Here is an 18139-nt window from a genome sequence, read left to right on the forward strand (position 1 = left end):
AGATACAGCCTGTGTTGCATAAGCAAGTTGTTGCAAGCCCGTGTGCCCCATGGCCTGACAGAGCTCCCCAAAATCCTGGAGGAGGAGTGGGCAGCGTGGTGTGTCCTACAGATGGGCACACACAAAAGGGATGGACTTTGGTGCCAAAAGCAACCCCTAGCTGAGCTCCTGGCCCCAGGAGGGCAGGGTTAAACATTACAATTCTCTGCACCATCCCCTTCACAGCTACAATGTCGCAAAGCCAAATTAAAGAGGTTTCCATCCTTTGCCACTTTTTCTTACCTCAACTTTAAGCAATGAAAATTGCTTTAAAATGAAGCTGAAATGTAAGAAAAGAAATTAACAAAAATAAAAGGCTTGTGCAAGGGAAATAATCCAGATGATTTTGAAGCACTGCTACATACTGTTGCACTTTGACCACTGAGGAAAAAGGAGGTCAAAAAGTGGCCTTTTCTGAGGAAGGAAAGAAGATGCTAAACTCAGTAGTAACTACACTACTACTGCCCCAACCTGTGTCAGCACAGAGCCATGCTAATGTTTGTGATAGAAGAGGGAATGAGGGTTGGAGAAGAAAGAAGGGGAGCTGGATGGTTTCTGTGACAGTGCCCCATCAGAGTGTTTGTAGGGGATGGGATTCCCTCTGCCAGACAGATTGAGATACTCAAAAGGCTCAAAGAACTTTAAGTACTTTGAGTACTCAAAGGTACTTTCAATTCAAAGAAGCAGTGTGTTTGTCCCTAGCAGCTGCTTTGAGACTAATCACATAAATCCAAGCTTCAGGCTAACTTCTTAAAATCTAGGCATAGACTCTTGTAAAAAGTCCACCAAAACAAAACTCTTAAGATATTCTTCAAAGTCACATTTTTTCCTCCTTCACCATATCCAGCTGCACGTTTTCATCTTGGTTTCACCTTCTCCCTCGGTGGAGTGGATGCTTCTCTTGGGCAAGGTTTTAGCTAGGCCTTGGAAGTGCCTCAGGGTAAATTAGTAATAAAGGAGGGACAGAGTGGGGGTTTGTTTAATATTCAGTGTAGGTCCCAGATGTGGTTCACAGCATAACCCCACCAACAGCGGTGTTGACAGGACAGGTCTTGGCCCCAAGTGCTCAGCCATGGAGGGAGTTGCCAGTCCTCAGCTGGTCCCTGCCAGCTGGCATTTCCATGCAAGATGAGAAGGAGATCCCCCAAAGGAATGAGATGTTTTCACAAGCTGTGAGGTCTCTGGATCCTGCAGCTCTCCACAATGTGAGTGAACGTGTGAGGAGCTGAAGCAGCACCTTGAGCAAGGATCTAAGTGGGTGAGTATTAGGAAAGGCTGAGGTGGGAAGCTCTGGCCTGAGACCTGCTGCCCTCAAGACCTGCTCTAGTCACCACCCAGGGCTGCTGCAGGCTCTTCTGGAAACCATGGAACTGCAAGGAACACCAAGCTTTGCACAAGCCCCAAAACCCACAGGAGGAGGGGATGAGGGAAGTGAAACCTCGTTAAATTGTGGTACCCAGGCTGTGTGGAAGACCCATCTCAGCTGGATGAGTCTGCACCATTTCAGCAGCCTTTCCTCTCAAGATCCACAGCCATGAAGATGCTCAAACTCATCCTTTCCAAAAACAAGGAATCAATCCCTTCAAATCATGGCTGTGTCCTCTCCTACAGCACAGAGCTCATCCAACACCCCCCATTTCAGATCCCACCTGCACCCCAGCCAACAAGCTCATCCAGCCTGGGACTTCCTGCTTGTCTTTTGGGGTTGTTTCAAGTTCAGGGCCTGAAACACAGGTCTTTCTAATATATATGTAATATAATATGTATGTTATTAATTCTCTATGTCTCTTTCTTTTGTTCTGATATTTACTTATGTCATGTGAAATGAAAATATTTCACCAGAGAAGGATTAACAGGCTCTAAGATAAGCAGTTCAATAGTCTTCTCTGAACATCCATTTAGCAGTGATTCAAGTAGCATGATGTTGTAGCCATATGGTGTAGGCACCTTCATAGAAATAAGGGAGAAAATGCATGAAAAAGCAGCAAAGTTAAAAGAAATAGTTCCAGATTATGGTTCTCTACTTGGATAACACAGCTCAGGCTTTTAATCTGAAGGCTGAGATTTGTCTCCATTACTGCTGATACATCCCCCTTTCTCTTTATTCCCACAGAGTATCTTCTTGCCAGCTGCTGCATCACATTCTGGGAAACTGAACTCTTCTGGCAAGCAGAAGATCCCCTAGTTTGTCAGCTTACAAGTCCATGGAGGTGAAATAGCATTGCCTTATCATTTCTGGGGCAGTTTCCAGTGGTCTGTGAAAATCGCAGCTATCACAGAGCACAGGGTTCGAGTCATCTCATTTTAGCTGTGTAAAATGGGATTCCTCATCTAAACTACTCATTTTCCCACACCATCAGAAGACAAGTCCTCTCTCTTTTCTGGGACACCAGCTGGGATAGGTGAATCACCCTCTGGATGTGCCTGTGTCTGTTTGTGGAGAGTACCTGCATGTCGAGTTCAGACTGGATGTGAACTTCTAGTCAGCCAAATTTAGACAAGTCTTGCCCATAGTGCTGGCATCTCCTTGAGGTTTCCATTTGCAGCAGCACTGTAACAGATGCTGAGAATACATTAAATGCTTTCCTAATGTCACATTCCCATGTCTGCAATCATGGTAATTGCCTCAGTGGAGTTTTGCAATTGCAAGCAAGCAGGAAGCCATCTGCAAAGGAATCTGTCTATTAAGATGTGGCCCCTATTCTGGAAGTGCTTGAAAATCCCCAGCATATTTCTCGGGCTAAAGATAAAAAAATTAAAAAATAAATTAAAAAAAAAATAAGTCAGACTCCTGCAGCAGAATGGAAAGTATCCAGAATGCACTCCAGCGATCCAAGGAATAGACTGACTTTTACTTTAGGACTGTGCTAATTAAATACTGCTAACTACATCTGAATAGAATTAAGTCTAATTTAAGGCCCTCTCTGAGCTCCAGGGCAATGTAGGCTTGTCCTAAAAAAAGAAATTACCGACTGCTGACAACAGGTGTCAGCAACAGGAGCAGCTGAACCAGGGCAGAATGTGAATTAGCTGCAAGTGTAGACAAGGACAAGCTAAGTTCAGCAGTGGTGCTGCAGCCACGATGAGCCCTGGCTGGAAGCAGGGATAAAGCTGGGGAGCTGAGCAGGTATGAACCAGATCAGTGAAGGGTGCAGCTGCCCTCGTCAGTGTGTGCAGATAATCACTGCAAATCTAATTTTCTGTGGCATAGATAAGGTTTGTTTTAGCACCACACATGCCAAAAGCACTTTGGTTTCCCATAGGAATTCTTGGGTGGCAGCCAAGGGGAATGTTTTGTAAGGAGTACTGTGTTCCCTTCCTCTTACTTCTCCCCCTTGCCCTGTAGTCCACAGGAATTCCCCCAAGGAGGGATCAGGTGTTTTACTTCTCTTTTCCGTGTGTATCCATATTAAATCCAGCAGGAAAGGTGCTACAAAGGCTTTGGACAAACCAGGGTAGCAGAGCACTCCTGGCCCCAGTAGTCCTTTGCTCTTTCACTGCCATTTTCTGCTGGTTCCTGCACTGTCTTTCTCATCATGTTTATTTAGCAACATCGCCTGTCTCTTCTTCTCCCCCCTTGCTCTTTTGCTTTTAAATATACATTTAAGATGGTTTTTTTCCATGCCCTTTCCGTGTAATTTATCCCATATGTTTATACGACTCTTCCCATAAAAAGCTTTTGCCCAAGTCTGTCTTTGTTTTTCATGTTTTGGCTTTATTTTTAGTATTTTTTGCTGTCATGCTCTTTTTCTCCACTGCTTTCAAACGCAGGCCTGTTTAACCCTTCCAGCCTTCCTGACCTCCACAAGCACAAATATCAGTTCTCTCTCCATATAGTGTCATTCCCTCTCCATCAGGGAAGCAAGAAAAACAGGTTTGTGGTTGGTATTTGTTAACAGAACAAAAACAGCAGGTTAAAATTCCTCTGGGCTTGTTTTTGATTTGGTAAAAAGAACAGGTAAAGGCAGGACTGAGAGCTGAGGACACACACCCAGGCTCCCAGCTGAGCTGAATGGGACACCTGCTCTTCCACAGGTACGGGAAAAGCAGCAAATCCAGACTCAGTGAAAGGAAGGGAAGTTTTATCCATTTCAAAATTCACACCCACTCCAAATTAACACCCGTTTTTTAATTTACCTTCATACCTCCTGTTAGAGTAATTTATCTTCAGGTCACATTACAAAATGAAAGTTTTGCCAGGGGTTAAGGGTGTTGGACCAAGCTCATAGGCTTTCCTCACTTGTAAGTATTTGGCACTTTCACATAGGTTAGATTTCTTGCAAGGGAAGAAAAGACAATTTCTCCTCCTGATTTGTGACAAGGCTGTATAGTGGATCCACACTTGTGCCGAGAATAAAAGCCTTTAATACTCTCTCAAGAAAAACAATTGTGCATATCCCCAGCTTTCCAGTATAGCAAAGTAGACTTATTGTGTTAGAAGATGTGTGGGCTTAACATTGCCTTCGGAAAGCTTAAAAAAGCAAATGAGAATTGCTGACAGTGGGCAGGAGCTGGGACAATCATTGGTGCTGTTGTAGAACTGCTGCAGCCATTTTTTGGACATCCAACCACAGGAAAGCTTAACTACTGGACCTTTTCCACTTCCACCTTTAGGACTTGGGGGTATCAAAGTAAGGAGCATCAGAAAGATTCATTGAGGGAACCAGGCAGTTGCTACAAGACCACTAGATTCTCCTGCTTTCCAATAGAATATGCCAGGATATGCAGATGAAAAACCCTCCTTTGGAAAGGGTGAGTCTGAACTCCTTTGGGTCTGAACCCATGCAAATTGACCAAATATGTTTGTTGTCTGTAAGTCGAATAGCAGAAAAGTTTTCTAAAGGAAGATGAACCACTTGGACCTGAGAGATCACCTTCCATGCCATATTTTACTCTATGTTGTTGATTTTTTGTTGGTTTTGTTGTTTTAACAAACAAACAAACAGCACCTCAGATAAATTAGGGTGGTTATTACAGGGAATTCCACTGGAAATGTGTACTTTTGGGAACTGGGATCATACACCTGATGGAAAAAACTGCTCACCCTTGTTTATTCTGACCTGTCACCTTGACAGCTTTTTGCTTTGTTCTGCAAGAGACAGTGGTCAACCACCCTCTCCAAGACATATTGGAATTTATTGTAGATGTCTTCAATCAATCCTCTCCAGGCTGAAGAAATAGGGAAGGTTCAAAGAACAAGCTCAATTAATGCTTGCATAATGGCAAGCCATCCCATACTTTGGACCACATTTGTCATCCTTCTCTGAATGCTTTCCATTTCCACATGCCTTTTCCAAGCTGAGAGCAGCCGAACTGCTCGTGGATGTGGGCATAGCATAGATTTGTACGGGGACAGGGTGAACATTTCTGCTTTCTGACAAGATTTCATTTCTAAAATGGGCCGAGGTCTTTGACCCCTGCTGACCCCTGCTCCTGCATGACAGCCCAGGACCATTCCTCCGTGACAGTGGTGAGCACTTAGCTCATCGTTTTCCATGGGAGGCTTTTTCCCATATGCTTCACTCTGTGTTTATGCACAATGACACTAATAATGTATCCATGCTGCCTGTTCCCACTGAGCTGCTCTTCAGCTCCTTCCTACGCTGTTGTTCAGAGCCCAGTGCTCCTGCACAGCTCCCTCTCCTCTGGCCACAGAGCACAGAGAGCTGCAGCCTCAAGGGATGGCTTTCACCCAGGGACCAAGCCAGGGGCAAGGAGGCCAAATGTAACCCAGGGGTTGCAGTGGGGATGACTGTCAAGCCCAGACAGAACCTCGGGTTCACACTCCCCCTTACCTGACACTCACATCCCTGCTCCTCAGCCCAGCCAGACTGAGCTCCTTCTGCCCAGAGCCCCTTCCAAAGGCTGCAGAGGCAACTGCCTGCTCCTGGACTTTCCTCTCTGACAGATGCTCTCAGGAGCAAATGGCAATGGCTGCACACCTTACATTTCCACCTTTATCCTATTACTCTGCCTACCCGAGTCATCAGTTTACTTAAATGATTCTTATTACGCACCAGTAATTTTTCTTGTGATGTACACCTCTTGTTGTCTCTTTGGGTGAAATGGAAAATCCACGGAAATCAGGCTGACCAGCTCCTGGTAGGGCCCTACAACCCCTGCTCAGCACCACTCAGCTGCTTCTGTATCCTTAAGCACATACACAGCCCCAGGACAGTGCCTCCATTGGAAAGAGGGAGCTGCTTTTCCTTCCCCTGCTCTGGAGTGGTGGGGCTGAGGGATATCTCTGGCCACATTTAGATAGCCAGGCTTGTATAGAGAAACCAGAATTACATGGCAAATCAAATAAGTTTAAAAATACTGTTCATGGCTAGGCATGCCAAAAGAAGATTCTAAGATAAGACATGAAGTATTTGGAGGTGTTTTTAATTTGTGTCATAGGCACATGCTTATATGCTTTATTTGTGTGTAGAGTGACTACTCAATTAATTTTACAGTGCACATAAATATAAACTACTTGGTGCAAGATCCATTTTTCTGTGAATGTAAAACATCACTAATGAAAGAAAACCCATATATTGTAAGATATTTCATCTGTATCATTTCAAAGCGAATCTGATAAAAGTCAAACAAAACACAAATCTGTATTAAATTAAATAACCCCCATCAATCCCTCCCCTCATAATCCTGAAGTCTTTAAAGTGATTTTGTGGGGAAATGTAAGCTTGGAAAGTCAGTTTATTGATAAACTGCAGGGTAAAAAAAAAACAGTGGCAAAAAGCAGTAGCACCTTTTTAAAAACTATTATGATACCTAATGCAAGGCTTGGGTAGAAACATGTGTTGGTTAAATTATCCTGCAGATTTCAAAATATTTCAGACCATGTCAGCAAGGAAGCAGAAGAGTTCAAAACTAAGTTCCCAGGGCGGGCATACAAACAATGACTCAAAAAGGAAGCTTGGGAAATGTGGGGAAATGCTCAATAATTACTTTTTCATTTGCATCATTCAAAACAGTTCAACAAGGGAACATGAAATACAAAAATTAGAGCAAACAACAGTAAATTAGTTTAGCCCAGACTACATTCATTATTTATAAGCACCTACTACCTCTGCAAAATAAAACCAACAAATTCCATGCAGACACATGGAATTTCTCAGGTGAAATACAGGAAGATGCACTTTAAAAACTGTGAGGAAAAGGGAGAGGAAATAATGGGGCTTTTTAAGCAGCAGCCTGACTCACATTAAAATCAAGGAATTTTGGCTTCAAAGGGAGATAGATGGAGAACAGTAAATTAGAAGGAGCTGCAAACCAAGGTTCTCCTTCACCTCTCTAAATTCCTCCAGCCCAAGGCCTACATGTCTTTATATAAAGCAAATGTTTTGGCATTAAAGAAGGAGCAGAGCCCTGCAGAAGTTGTCTCAGGTAGTAGGTAGGTATCAATCCAAACTGCAAGGAACAGGAAGAAAAAGACTAGGAGGAAAATGAAGACCACCAAGATAAAATTTTCCATCATGAAAGTGGGATGGGGGCAAGCAGCCACTCTCCACATCAGGAGCTTTATGGCTGGGTGCACAGGTGCTATGTTAAAACCAGAGGTGCTGTGGAAGTGACAGCTCAAAGTGTGAAAAAAGGGATTTTATGAAACAGAGGAGAGAGGTTACAGGAAGCAGTGCAATCTGTATTCCTGAAGCACGAGGCAGGAATTGCTCCAGTCAGCTCCTCCCTTCTGTGGGGCTGAGGGTCAGACCAGTGGCAAAGTGCAAACCAGTCTTAGGACACAGCTCTTGGCAGAAATGCTCTTGGAAGAGTGCAGGTTTAAATTCAATAGTGGTTACCTTGCTTCAGCCAAGCCAGGGAATGAAAATGAAAATACCTTTTTCCAGTTTATTTTCCACCTCCCTCCTCATTTCTACCCAGACAGTAGCAGAAGGATCTTGCCACCCACATTTGCAATGTCCTTAGGAATGTGTGTGCCTATTTTAGGACAATTTGGAAACCCTTGGGAGCATTCCTAATTAATAAACATACTTTCTATTTTCTTTTCCTGTATTCCCCTGTGGGTTTCCATCATCTTCCTTTGCCAGCTATTGTGTACAGAGCCATTCATGATCCAACACCAAGGCAATCCCTGGAACTCCGGGAATACCAACCTGGCATTACCATTCAAGGGGGGGAATTATTCTTCAAAACTGAAAAGCACTTGCCTCTCCAGTCAGCCCCAGGCCTGCTGTTACAGTCCAGCTGTTTTGCCTGGAAGGCAGAAATAGGAGAACCTCAAAAGATTCTGCCCTGAAAGCTCTCCAGTCTCTTGTCTGTACAGGGGACAAGGACGATGAGGAACAAGTTCACGAGTCTCTTGCTGCTTACTAAAAATACTGCCAACATGATGCTTCTGATAGTTTTGTTTGCAGTACTGGTTCAGAAAGAGGAAGTACAGATGGGTGAGGAGATATAAAAATACTTTGTTTTTCTTCTCCTTGTGACATGTTGTGTAACTACAACCCTGGAGAGAGCTGCCAGTGAGGAGAAGCTTCAGGGTCAGCTCTGCTTTGCCCAGGTGGGTATCCAGGGAGAAAGCAATGCTGCTCACCTCAATATCCCTGCCACCTGCCATCATCTCTGAGTCTAGGATGAAGTTGTAATTTATTTTGCCTGTCCATGGATTGTCACCCTACCTGGCCAGTTAACAAACTACACTCACTCAGCAGTCTCTTGTCAGATATCAAAACTATTTTGCCCACTATGATCTTGTGCTGAATGTAAATTTAAAAGATAGGAGCTGGCTGATATTGGACCCAAGTCACTCTCCATCACATTTGAAAAGGCATGGTGGTCAGGCAAAGTCCCTGGTGAATGAAATTCTTCCCCCATAGGCTGGTGGGGCACTGAGCAGGCTCCCCAGGAATGGTCACAGCATCTCAAACTTGTCTTAGTTCAACCAGAGTTTGGACAATGTTCTCAGGGATGCACAGGGTGGGATTGTTGGTGTGTCCTGTGCAGGGCCAGGAGTTGGACTCAATGATCCTTGTGGGTCCCTTCCAGCTTGACATACTCTGTTGATTCTGTGACTGGAAAAAGAGAAACATTACTCCTGTTTTCAGAAACGGCAGAAAGGAAACCCTGGGGAGCTACAGAGCTCACCTGTGTGCCTGGGAAGATCATGGGGCAGAACCACAGCAAGGGCAAAGTGTGCCTGACCAGGCTGGTGGCCCTGTGTGAGGGAGTGACTGCACTGCTCAACAAGGGGAGTCCAGCTGGTGTCACCTGAGTAGACTTCTGCTCACACCTAAGGCCTGTGACAGTCCCACATGACATCCTGGATCTCCAAGCTGGAGAGACGTGGATTTGAGGGGTGGCCCACCCAGTGGGTAAGGAATTGGCTGGATGGACACAGCCAGAGAGCTGTGACCAAGGGTTCCATGTGCAGGTGGGTGCTGGTGGCAAGTGGTGCCTCTCAGGGCTCTGGCTCAGGACTGGTGCTCTTCAGTATTTCCATCAACGATACAGAAAGTGCAAGTCCACCCTCAGCTTCTAACTGGGCTGCTTCCCCTCTCCTCAAACATATAAGTACAAATACCCCAACAACCAACAATAAAACAACAAAGGCAACAAAAAAATCCTGAAATCTGAACATCAAAGAGACTTATTGAAGGTGTTTAAGTAAGTGATGTCTGGTAGGTCATTTGGAATTCATTCAAGAAAGCTGTTAAACTCTGATACACTCAGGGTTTGTGTGGATTTTAGGCCTTTCTAATGATGTTGTCAGGATAAATATGCTGTTCCACCCACTCATCTCTGCTATATTTATCCTGAAAACACTCCTGTGAGGCAGGGCAGTCCTGTTTACCCATTAACTCACAGGGATCAGAAACTCAGATGTCCAAGTGCTTGTCCAGGATCACCCAGTGACTTTCCAGATCCAATGCTCTTGTAGCTATGCCTTCCTTCCTCTTGCCTGCACAAGAGATTCGTGCCTCTCCTGTCCACTGCAGCTGTGTTAGGGCAACTTTGGAAGGCAGACAAGCAGAGAGGCCCCTGTCATGCAATCCTTCAAGCAACAGGACCTCAGTGACTCTGCCAATGGAAATTCCCAGTATGGATATTGACTCCATATCAACCAGTTCATGCTGAGCTGTAACAGCCCTGTTATCTCCCTTCATCTGGTTCAGGTTTTAGTCTCCTGTTCTACAACAAGTAGGTGATAACAGGGGCAAAGTACAGAGCTGTGTGTGACTGAGGCACTCACCAGGGTAAGGCCTGAACAGACATGACTGCTCTGAGAAACCTGTGCCTTGCCAAAAGGTTTTTCTGGGATTTGCATTTATTAATACTATTGGAATTGCTATTCCTATGGGATCCACAGTGGTCTGAGAGGATCATAAAACAGGACGTATAAGGCAAGTGCCATGCAAGGGATTTCTGGAGGAAACATCAAAGGGCTCAGAAAGGGGTGGTCAGTGCCTCTGGTGGTCAGCTAAGCCCCCTACTCTCCATGAGGCCAGGATCTCTCCATGGGTGACTTCCTTTCGTGGTGGAAGCTGCACCTTGGTGCATAAGTGGGACTCTGGAATCACTTCTTGGACAAACTGGTGCTTCAGCAGCCCCACAACACCCCCTAACCCAGCCCTGAGCACTTTGGTCCCATGGCTTGCCCTGCTTTGGAACCTCTCTACACGAGATAGAGGGAGAGAAGAATTTTGGCAGTGAATTAAGGGCAGGGAGTCCTCCATCAACTGAGTCCAATAATTTGAAGGTGGCCCACTCCACTTGGGAAGCTCTCAGACATCACCACTGAAGTGATCCACCCTTGGGAGACGAGTGGAGGAAGGCAAGAAAAGCTCAGTGGAGGCCCTGAATGGGTTGCCATACACATGGCCCAAAGGTCTGACTGCCCTGGGCAGCTCTCAAGGCTTTCTGTACGTCAAGTGGAGGCACAGCATAATCAGTATTCCTGTGATCCTTCTGTGATTCCCGAGGCCACAGGTGTGCTCATGGAACCTGAGCTTCAGTCAGCTCCTGATGCAGGCTATTCCCAATACAGGACAGAGAAGGGATGGGTCAGCAAAGGAGGATTTTCTTCAACAATAGAAAAATTTGTAGTTTGACAGGCTTGTAGTAAACATAAATTATCAAGCAGGTCATGGCTCAGATCCTGAAACTTTACAGCAGCAGCTACTAAAGAGTAATGGTGGGGATTCCCCGAGTATGCTGAACTGGAGCTATAATTAGACCATTTAGATATTATCTTCCTAACAGACAAAATTGCTCAGCTCCACAATGCCCGCTGCTTCTGCTGATTCTGGAAGTTCCCCCACATATTTATTTACACTAAAGGAAAGATCTGAACTCTGTTTTCTTTGCTGCAACAAAAATCCCCCTTACATCATGGGATCCCTACCCCAAGGAGCTCAGGATTAGCCTTCCAGACATTGGGAATGAGAAAACACCCAATTATTTACAGTGTTCTCCTCTTACCTTCCCCCTCGGCTTCCATCCCTCAGGGAGTTGCTCCCTTTTCAGTGATGAGTTGTAAACAATACAACGCACATTACAAATTGTGTGTGCAGAGAGGATGAGTAATTGTTTTGAAAATAAGAAATACTACATAACCACTCCCTTCATGGCTACCAAGAATTGCCTTCAACTCCCAAACAAGCTGCCAGTTAATGCATTTACACATAATATGGATGGACCAGACCTTCCTCCAAGGTGCTTTGCTATCCTACTCTCAGTGAAACTGGGTCAATCTGTTTTAGGACAGTTCTGAAAAATCTCATGCATGTAACAGCCTGAACTCACTTCCAGGCAAAAATTTGTTTGTATGGCATTTAGCATCATCCTGTCAGCTACACTCCCAGCCTGTTATTCCATCTGCCATCAGAGAAAAAATAGATGTCCATTTTGATCTGATTTTCATACTAATGAGAAGTATTGTACCCAGGAGCTCCAATATCACTGCCTTGTGAAGTAAAAATGTCAACATTATTTAAAGTGGCTATTAATTAACACCTTGCATCCCCTCTAATCTCATCACAGTAACATGAAAGACTTTACCCACCTCCCTGGATAGAAATGCAAGCTGAAGTAGTGCAGATTGCTTCAGGCCATTCTCACCTAACTTACAGCCCTATTCCACTGCAGGCAGCAGGGTCTGTATCTTCTTGGCAAGTTCACTCCTTTTAGAGTTGGAAAAGGAGGAGGAAAGAAAGAAATACCTTGTTTGAGAGCTGATGACAAGGGAATTTGAATTATTTCGTCTTGCTATTTTCAAAAACAGGAGAGTTTGCAGTGACTTATTCTACAGGGTAAATCTTGAGCTCATTGCAGGATGAGAAGCCTAAAATTAGTTCAAAATCATTGTTACATTCGTTGAGGGTGTAATTTTTTACCTTTGCAGGACAGAGGCAACCTCGGGTCAGAAAGCCAGGAAGGGAAGGGCATGGGCAGTTAAAACACTTGTAACAAAAGGTCAGGATATTCCTACCATGGAACAATTCCTGGGTGAATCACTTCTGAACGAGTTGAGATTTCAGGTCTCTCTGACAGACATTTGCAGTGGAGCTTTAAGAGGAAGGGTATGCCCAGCTGGGCAGAGAAGGAACCTGTGGGCTGCTGCTGCTTTGAGGAGGAAGAAGTATTATTTTGAGCTTTCCTCTGTAGTAAGAGACAAAAAAAACCCAAAAAAAACAAAAAAAAACAGAGACTCTCCCATGGCCTGGCCAGAGCAGCTCATGGCTGTAGCATCACCCTCTGGCTGTTCTTTTGGTTGCCCCTGACCTCGTGGTGATGGTTGCAAACCACAGAAGTTTCTCCTCATTTGACATCTTCTGCCCCCTAACAAACACCTCTCAAGGAGCCTCCCAAGGCGTCTGCAGGAGTAGACATGATTTACACCTTGCCTATGGATGGCAGGAGTAACTTTAAACCCTTTTTTTCTGACTTTATTCAGTCATCTGAGACGGTACCTTTTACAGATCTGGACACTTGCTAAGTGCAGCCCTGGGGCTGTGCACACAGCCTCGTGCAGCTGCAGCCACGCTTCTTTAAGAGATTTTAAGAGAAACAGCCTGGCCCAGCTGCTCTTCAGCCCTCTGCCAAAGCTGCCAGCCCCAAGGTGAGGCTGATTATCTATCCATGAGCAGCTCCAAATGCTTTCCAGCCTGAAGGAGTGGGACCAGGAAGGACTTGCTGCTTAGACCTGGTCTATGTCAATGCAGTCCAAAGCTTTGTTCTGAGCTCTGACCAAACATGAATCTAGAACAAAACTCCCACTTTTACAGTTACCTCAGCACTTGGTGTAAAACAGTAGACCTTTGAGCTAAAGTCTGCTAAATGAATCTGGTTTTAAACACAGAGAGGTTGAGCCATCCACACTGATAAACTGGAAACTTGCTTTATAAATGCTATAGGAAAGTTTGTATCATGGTGTTTCCAGGCTGACTGCAGTTCCCACGTTCTCCTAAAATTTTCAGTCCTTAGATGGATGAGTGAACCAATTCTTCACACTTTTACAGTAGTGTAAATCAGTAATTACTGCGCTGGAAGGAGATGAGGTTGGGTCCAGCATAGAGGATCCCAGACATGACATTCCCAGGTTGGCACAGATTGCCCAGAGATGTGGCCTGTGCAATGTGGGTTGCATTTCCAGGCACTAAAACCGTGTGTGAACTGCAGGGGACAGTGACACTTCCCAGATAGTGCTGGGAAGAGTCATCCAAGGAGGTAAAACTGACAACTACCCACTAGTGACACATCACAGCTTGTGTCACACAGCTGGAGGCATCAGACATCGTCTGCCATGGGAACTTGCAGTGTTTCTTTGCTGCTCTTGAAGGTAACTGAGGAGTCTGATTTAATGAAACACAGGAAAACCCAGTCACCTCTGCATTGTAGGACTCTCCCAACTTTGTATGGAGCAGATGTAAAATAACTTTTCCCTGTTATTAACTCTGGTTTGAATGCCTGTCTGTGCACCAATTCCATTCCTTATGGGAAACGATTTGGCTCCAAGCTTGCCAACACTTATACTATTTGTGGTTAATTTACAAGTCCTAGATTGGTTCCACTGAAATTCACAAAAGACACTGGGGTAAAACTAAGAGCTCAAAATCGGGCCTTTCAGGATGATCTGCCAATAGAATGCTTGGAGTATCACAGCAGTCCAGCCTGGATGAAAGACCATCATTCTGTGATTTTATCTCACATTCAGCAATGGAAGATGGGTATTTGCAGATGAATACACGAATGCACACCACCAGACTACCTGGAGACCGTGGGTTCAATTTTAATGCATTTTCAGAATATTCAGATAATACCATATGGGGGTTTTTTCCCCTTGATATTGCCTGTAGTTTCCTCAGACTTTAAGAATTTGCGCTTTTTCCCCTCCCAGTTATTTCTGCTTGTTTTTCTTTTTAGTGCAAAGCCAGGTGCTCAAAGGAAATTGATTCAGGCTTGGATGTTCACTCCATTTTACTTCAGCTTTACACCATTATCAGTCTATTACCTTCAGGTCACTTTTCCTTCCTGACTTGCAAAACAGCCTTGAGAGGCAAATCCTCTCAAGGATCTAAGGACAGATTCATTTAGCCACCCACTCCTAACACGGGTTAACATTTCCAAACAATCTCTCAGTTATTTAGGAGCCCATGTCCTACTTTCAGAAGGGATTTAGTTAGGTAAGGATGCAACAAGGAGAAAAAGCTCTGTTTGAGGTTTTTTGGGCAGATAGTTCAAAACATCTGCCAATAAGCTCCACAGCTGCCTTTGAACCAGGGGCAAAGGAACCAGCCTGCTGGCTGAAGATGCTCAGTGGGATATAACTGAGCTGTTTAAAATCTCCAAGACTGGCAAAATAGAGTAGGAAGGAGAGAGAACATGCCAGCCCACAGAAGGGAGGGCAGGAACTACAGGGCAGAGCTGGGAGTGTTGCAGGGGAAGCTCAGGCGACTGGGGGGAAGGTCTGGGATGAGAAGAGTACCAAAGCTGAATTGTAGGGCTGGAGATGCTTGGGGGAGGTCAGCTGTGCTGGCATGGCATGGGAAGGAGCTGAGGAGCAGGATCCAGGCTCGTGAGAAGAGCCAAGAGACTGCTGTGCATAGCCCAGTGTTCTGACTGTGCCTGCACTGCAGCACGGTGTGTCCCAGTGTGTCCTTGGTGTATCCCAGTCCTCTGGAGCCCCGGGACCTGCCAGAGGAGGCAGCAGCCCCCTCCCGGCCCAGGCATCCTTTGTCTGGATAGCAGGGTGCAGGAAACACCCAGAGGCATTGCCAGGTCCTGCACTGAAATGAAGGCAGGCTGCAGCTTGGGGTTTGCCTTGTTTAACCAGCTCTGATGGTACAGGCAATGAAATTCCTTCCTTCATATGAATTTTTATTCCTTTAAGGGGCAGAAAAGAGTGATTCAACCAGAGAATGTCTGAAGAGAGCTGCAGACAGTGTTTTTGTCTGGGTATATTCCTTTGCTCAGGTGACAGAAATGCCACCATGGCCAGGGAAGCCATGTGCCCCACCTGTAAGGGAATCATTCCCTGTAAGCAGTGCTCACCACAGAGAGGATTCTGCCAGTGTGTAAATGCCCTTGGCCAGCACACTGTGAGATACCCCTCATCAGATTTCATCATTAAAAATGAAAAAGAAAAGCACCAGCTGCACTCATCAGTCTGCAGTGAGGATTGAGGAGAGACATGTTCTGATGAGCACCCAGGGGGATGGATGTTCTTCCCACTCCCATAGTAAAGTCATTCATGCAGGCAACTCCTGTTAGAGTTAACAAGACTTAGCTAATTCAATGGCCTTGGCTTGCCACCTATCCTGGGAAAAGAGTAGAGAAGATAAGGCTTGGGACTGTCAGACAGAAAGAGCAGGCAGAGAGATGTAACAGGACATGAGGCACCTCGTGCCCCTCATCAGCATCTGCTATGGAACATGCTAATGAAATACTGACTGAAAGACATGAAACCCCAACTGGGACTGGGAAAGAGACTTGTGTTTTACTCTGAACAGCTTTATTGCTCTCCTGCCTAAAGGAAGCCCAGCCCATACCGTGAGGGAATGTGCTGAGGCTGAGCCAGAACAAAAGCATCTCTCCTTGCTCCTCCCTTCTCCTGCTCAGATATCAGACTTGGCAGCACAGGGGACAGGACTCTAGTCAGTCAAGCTCCAGCAAAAAAACCTTCTCTCTATGGAAAAAAAACCAACAAAAAACCAAAAACTTTCACATCAATTTCTAAATAAAACCAAGGACAGACAAATACAAGCTGGAACACCAAACTTCATGAGAGATCTCCTCGCTCCCAAACATGCCTTTGTATGCTAAGCCTACTGTGAAATCACAGTGCCAGCTTCCCCTGCATGCACACACACATGCACTCTTTGTAAAAATCCTCGGCTCCAGGAGCTCCTGAAAGCAGCAGAAATAGTCACATAAGGACTACTGCTGTCTTCCTAAAAATTTTGGTGTGTTCCTCCCACTTTTGCCCCATTCCTTCAAAGACATCTGTGGTGGTGTTGAAAACCAGTGGCTTTGCTGCTCCCCTCCCAGCTCTGCAGACATGGTTGTGCCTGCTGAGCCCCTGCTATCAATCCTCTCTTTCCAGCTGCAAGCCTTGTGACTCAGATTCTCCAGAAAAACCCTTGGCTCAGCATCATAAGCAGGAGGGATTAAAACTCATGAAAAATGAGCCCGTACCAGCCCTTTTTATAAGTCTCTAATGGAGGGTCATATGAGCTGGTCAGACCCCCTGCCTTCCCCTTTTCCCCCTCCCCCTTCTCTGATCTTCCTGTTATTCTTGGCCACAAACTGCTGGGCGTTTCAGCCAGGGCACTTGGATCAGGAGAGGATATCCCATTCAAAAGCCCAAATCCCAGTGTGGCCTTTTCCTGCTGGAAGCAGTTGTAAAAATTATTTTTTTTTCTTTTCTTGGTACAGTTTTCCTGACCTACATATTCCAGCATGCTGTAACTTCTGCTCTGTCAATGACCCACATTTTCAAACTGAAAAAGAAAAACCCTGGGAAGACATGGTAGTAGAAGAGTATGGGAAGCAGGGACCCAGCCCTCTGAGATCTCCAAGCAGTTGCCCAAAAGTAAGGCTGATTTAGTAGCTTCTTTAATTCCCCCTCCCCAACCGTTCAACCCAGCTGCTTCTACTTAGGAACCAAAATAAAACACAGATCTCCTGCTAATTCAATTTCAGATTGGGAGAGGTTTTGAACAAATCCATCAGGCTGCTCTAGACTGTTCCCCTTTACCCACAGCACATCCAGAAGGGGAGACCCAGCACCCTCAAAGGGATCTATGTGCTCCTGACACCCCCCAGTAATTAGGCACTTCCAGGATCTGAACACTCATGTGCAAGCAGAGCACCCTAAAAAGCATCAAACCTGCTGGGAAAACACCTCCATCCCAGATGGTGGGATGGGCTGCAGCAGAGGTGGTGGAAACCAAGCCGAATGCTGCTGAGGGAACACCAGGAGTGGTTCCCTGGGCTGGAGGTGATGGACACAAGGGTAGAAAGGGGAGCTGGAGGAGCCCTGCCCTGCTTGGGGTATCACTGCCCTTCAGGATCACTCTTTCCCATCTTTAGCTGCCCCCCTGGAGCTGATGGATGCACAGACCTCCCCATCTCCTTCTCTTAGTGCCAGCCCCTTGTCTCTGTATACCCTTCATATGCTTCTTCTTGACAAATCAGGATTAATAGAGCCAAGACCAAAAGCATTTTCCTTCCTCCAAACCCATTCTTTCTTTACTCACCTATTCCTCTGCTCTCTGTTGCAGCTGCCCCCCCTAACTCCACCTCTGTCATGCAAACTCATCCTCCAGGAGCTAACAGATTCCTCCTCCCTGCTTTCCCTGCATTTAGCCAAAGCTTTTTCCATAACACATACCAAACCCAGCCTTGTCCTTGCTGCTGCAGCATGCATACCCAAGCCTTTTCTTTTTGTGCCAGGATGAAGAGCATGTTCATTTGGCACCTACAAATCACCTCCAGCACTGCAGTTGCCAGATCTGGTCCCTTTTCTTTAGAACTGAGGGAATACAGTCCACAGTGGCTTCCTCTATGGGCTTCCCACTGCCAACCACAGCTGTGATACCAATTTCAGGTGATGGGGTCTTGTTCTTGTTCACCATAG

This window comes from Sturnus vulgaris, chromosome 5 (genome assembly GCF_052056855.1).
Source record: "Sturnus vulgaris isolate bStuVul1 chromosome 5, bStuVul1.hap1, whole genome shotgun sequence".
Lineage (NCBI taxonomy): Eukaryota > Metazoa > Chordata > Aves > Passeriformes > Sturnidae > Sturnus > Sturnus vulgaris.